At 47.1% G+C, this 4,906-nt stretch overlaps 1 long non-coding RNA gene across 1 annotated transcript; it reads right to left on the bottom strand.

The window, feature by feature from the left end:
* Positions 1-641: 641 nt before the first annotated feature.
* LOC128331948 (uncharacterized) lies at positions 642-4,318 on the bottom strand. The gene is made up of 2 exons (XR_008310481.1): positions 4,114-4,318; positions 642-869 (listed from the first exon to the last, which is right to left on the bottom strand). It is a non-coding gene; the product is annotated as an uncharacterized LOC128331948 (long non-coding RNA).
* Positions 4,319-4,906: the final 588 nt, after the last annotated feature.

Here is a 4,906-nt window from a genome sequence, read left to right as displayed (position 1 = left end):
GATGCAGAATCCATCTGTATCCAGCTAGCTAGCTAGATTAGAGAGCCTAACTCCTCACTTTCCTATCTAGAATGGAGTTCTTTAATAAATGGCTTTTATATTGATTTGAAACTATGAACTGGCTCCAAGTTACTTTACTCTCAGCATACACGCATGCCTAACCAAATTCCGCTGTGTTGTGCCTCTGTGCACTCTGCTGTAATGAAAAAGGGATTCTCTTACCAGAGAGAATTCCCAACACTTTCAAGACTGGCAACTGGGGGCTGGGCAAGAAACTGCTGCCACCAAGCAGCCTCCTCCCCTTAGGCCCGTACACCAAAGCCTTTCACAAGTTACTACCAGAGGCAGTGGTTGGTGGGGTCAGTGGGGGGCCTGCAGCAGAGGCAGCGAAAGGTGGGTGAGCAAGTCCTCAGGCGGATCTGCCCCTGCTGCTGCTAGAGTTATGCTGCTAGAGTTATGATTGTCAAGTAACTGAGGGACAGGAGTATTCTTCCTGCCCTAGAGGCACGCACGGTGCACAGGTCTCCCCATTTCAGAGCAGGAACCAGAATGCCCTACAAAACCTCCGAAGCTTCCAAATGTTGTTCTGTAAATAAGCAGAACTCTTGCTGCAGAGACCATGGAGGAGAAGAAGAGGTGTGTCTTTCAGAATAATGTGTTTTTTAATTATAATAATAATAACAGTAACAATAACAATAACAATAACAATAACAATAATAATAATAATAATAATAATAATAATAATATACAAAAATAATCGTATTTACAAAAAAAACCAAAGGTTGGTGTTTTACAACCACCTTCCTCCCCGCTCAGTAGCGCTTCTTCAGTCTTCGCTTTCTCCCCCCTCGCTTCCTGCACCCGAACTTCTGAAAATATGAAGTAGATAAAATCATTAAATTAAAATGCACTCAGTAAATTGAGTTTCCCCCAGTGAATCGGGGAGACATTTCTTTGTTGCCATTACAATGGCAAACTAGAAACTGTGGGCTGGTTTTCACAATTGCTTTTCCATAACCTTCAAACCTTGCTTTGTGGTTTGCCAGCACAGCCCAATTCTGGCTCTCACAGATCTTTGACAGGATTGCAGGTACACAGATAAGGTGTCTTGCAGCATTCCCGCTCTAAACCTGCTCTCCTACGGACTGAAATTATTGCAAAACCGTAATTCCTCATAGTGGGCTGGTTTATACAATTCTAATTCGAGTACGAGACGTGCCACGCAATCTTGTGCCTACAAGCAAGATCTGCTCATGAGCTATCCAAGGGTTTGCTGCCCAAGCCGTAGGGCTAGAGGCAGGAACTCTGGTCATGGACAGGAACTGTCTGTGACTTCCACTGCGCAATGAGAAGTCAAGACTTCACCAGCCATGGTGCTCTGACTCTCAGACATGCTCTGAGCAAACTGCATGCTTGATCCAAAAGCTCTTGTCTCCAGCCAACAGCTTTTCTCCTTCAGCTGAAAGATCCACTGCTCTCAAGCCTCTGATCCTGGTAATATGCTGCCTCTACAAGCCTTGGATCCTTCCATCCTTTCCCCTTCTTCTCCTTTCCCCTCGTCCCTCTACTAATTCCTGATCTCCCCAAACCATGCCAGTCCTCAGCCTTCCTTACCCCCCCCCCCTTTTTCCATCTGTATCTGAGTTGTATTAGGCTCTAGGAAGATTTAATACACACACATGTGTTAGTTAGGAACACTGGGTGAATATTGTTGCTGGTTAGGGTTGAAATACTGTTAGTAATATTGATAGAATGTTCTGCTTTCTGCTCAGTTAGATTGATGTTGTTATTCTTTTATACTCAATAAAGCCCATTGAATCATTTAGGTTTGGTTTGATCTCCTTTCTTCCTTGCGTCCAGATCCTACATGGTCACTATATAAAAGAACTTGGTCACTTGGTGACACTATGAGACAGGCCTCATTTTGTATGCTAGCTAATGAGCATATTCAGTATATAAATCAGGCCTGGACCACAACAGGAGGAAGCAGAACACAGTGCTACAATCCAAAAGGAAAAAAGAAAGCGTTGCAGAGCATCTATAAGTGTCAAAAGTTGCATGCTGAGAACGGTTAGTTGCACTAACAGCACTACAGTGGAACAGTGAGGCAAATCAACATTATGCAATAGATGCAGGTACCAGTCACCTCAACTGTTTTGCTTTTTTAATTAAAATCAGCTAGTGAAAAACTATACGTCTGAGCAAAGGGACAAAAAGCAAAGGATCATGATATTTTCCCCCAGCAGTTATTTTTTTCCTCCTTAATGTTGCCCTCTCAAGGCTCCTTTTCCATCCATGTGAGAAAAAAGCAGCCAGAGGTAAAAACACTCCACCCATTTCTCTGCTGAAACTCGCAACTGCCAGTGGCCATGTGTAATTCGAATCACAACCACCCACACCCGAGAGACTATTACATGTGTCTGTTGTAGAAGGCACATCTTAGCCCTGAGACTGCTTCTACAGCTAATCTGTGGAATGAAGAAGAAAAAAGCCCACTAGCATCACTAAAGATGAATCATGAACACTACTGGCATAAGAGTTATGCCTTCTACAAAATAATTCAAAGCAATTTATTTCGGCAAATCCCTATTCCACGAAAGCAGACAGTAAAGCTATTACCCATGAGCTGCTGGAAGGGCAAACCAGCTCAGCTAAGGACCTACTCTCTTCCGCACCCCTCCCCTCTAACCCCCTCCAACAACAGAACACAGAGAAAAGCCCACCCAAAGAAAGGAAGATTGGATTTGAGCTGGATGGGGAGAGGGGTTGCCTGCAAAATTTTGTTTACTGAATAAGGAGCACACCTTGGAGTGAAGAAGTGCTTTCACGCAGCAAGCCTACCCTGAAATGCGACAGAAGAGTTCCCTCCAGCTCTTTAGAGCTCTAGGCCATGCCCTTTTGCATGTGAAGTATCACATGATGACATCACACGCAAAGGGGTGTGGCCTTGAGCTCTAAAGAGTTGAAGAGAGCTCTTCAGTCTCATTTCAGGGCAGGCTTGCTGCCTGAAAGCATCTATTTTCCCCCTCTGGAGGAAGAGAAAGGGGAATAGATGCTTTAAGGCAGCAAACGCTCCCTAAAAATAATCGGAAAGTCAGTGCTCTGGGGGGGTAGGGGCGGGGGCGCAGGCTCTCCGCCGGGACTCAGATTTCTGTTGTGCGACTTGCGCGGCTGCGTGAGTGGTGGTGGCAGCAGGCACCCAGCAGGGGGGGATTTTCCAAAACAAACCAACCAACCCTGAAAAAAACACACACAACTGTGGTGGTTGGGTGCGGGGCATGGCAAGCACTTGGCGCTCCCCTGCAACTGGCGCCTAGGGCACGTGCCCTGCCTGCCCCACCCTGATTACGTGTCTGCATGGCCCATTCAGTCAGCGAGTGCTTTCTGCGCCGGCCCAGTAGGGTTCTTCCTTCCTCTCCCTGTCAAGCAAGGCAAAGAAGCCCCCAGCTGGGCCAACACAGAATGCACTCTCCAGTTGGATGCGCCACACATGCTGCTCAGCCCCAGAAACGCCTCCTGCATTGGTGTCCTGACACAGGGTGGAAGGGGTATGGCCGGCAGGGGACAGCACAGCCGGGAAAAGCCTGCCATCAGAGGAGGAGGCAGCGGCAGTAGCAGTATGTGTGTAGGAAGACCTGGTGCTGGCAGAGGAGACCTCGTTGGGTGGCGGGGGGTCCGGCCTGGCAGCATTGGCAGGAAAAAGGCAGGCACCTGCCTGTCCAGGGTTGCTGCCAGCCATCCTACGCCCCGGAAAGAGACTGGGAGTGGGTGAAGTACTGAAAACAACTTTCTCTGGCCCACCTTTAACAAGCAGAGATTCCATTTCTTTTCTGACTATGTCTTAGTGGGAACTGATTCATTTGTGATTGTTTTAAGCCTAAGTATATTGCAATGCATGCAGAGCATCCTATATTAAGTCTGCTCAAAGGGGGAGTGGATGGTTCATGTAGGGTATAGTCAACTGGCATGAGTAAAAGGTTGTGCAAATTAGCTACCTTGAAAAAAATGTATCTGACAATCGTACTTTGTACTAGGCTGTCTTACAGACCAGCTCTAATATGACGAGGTTAATGAAAGGAAGATGCAGGCCCAGATTACTCTACATTTACTTACCCCATGTAAAGGCGGAGGTGCAGATGGAGGTACGGACTGATGTACGGATGGAAGTGCGGATGGAGGGGCAGATAGAGGTACAGGTGGAGGTGCAGATGGAGCTATAGACTGATGTACGGATGGAGGTGAGGATGGAGGTGCAGATGGAGGTACAGACTGATATACGGATGGAGGTGTGGATGGAGGTTCAAACAGGGGTGGTGTTGTGGACCTGACAGAATGAAAACAGACATTAAAGAGAATCTGCTGCATCTAGGCCAGCCTGAGCACATTTGCTTACAGCACTACACAAACCAACCAGATACACCTTTACTCCAAACAGTCTGTGCTCTATCAGAGGCAAAGGTGCACCTAGGTAATTTTGGAGCCTGGACCTAAAGGTTTCTGGAGCACCCCACCCTGCAACTTAAGCATCATGCCCCTACACACGCATACACACATGCAATATTTTTAATACGTGGGTTCTTGAGGGCACAAACAGCAACTGAACTCACAAGAATGTAAGAATATAAAACAGATGTACACTTATGCAGATATGCACTAGCAGAAATGTTTCAACACACAACATAACATATTCCCATCCCACATATCTCCCCCCACCACTCCCCCCTCTGTCTCTAAAGCAGCTGAAACAGGTCACAGTTATACTTGAGTGCCTGGTCCATTGAGGGCCAGTGGAGACCACACCACCCAAAACAAACTAAAAAGGATTTGGGGGCCCCCAAGGGGTGTGGAGGCCAGTGTTGCCTCTAGCAGGGATTTCCGGATACTGTTCACTACAACTCCCAGCAAT

This window comes from Hemicordylus capensis, chromosome 6 (assembly GCF_027244095.1).
Source record: "Hemicordylus capensis ecotype Gifberg chromosome 6, rHemCap1.1.pri, whole genome shotgun sequence".
Classification (NCBI taxonomy): Eukaryota; Metazoa; Chordata; class Lepidosauria; order Squamata; family Cordylidae; genus Hemicordylus; species Hemicordylus capensis.
This window is presented reverse-complemented; position numbering and strand designations above follow the sequence as displayed.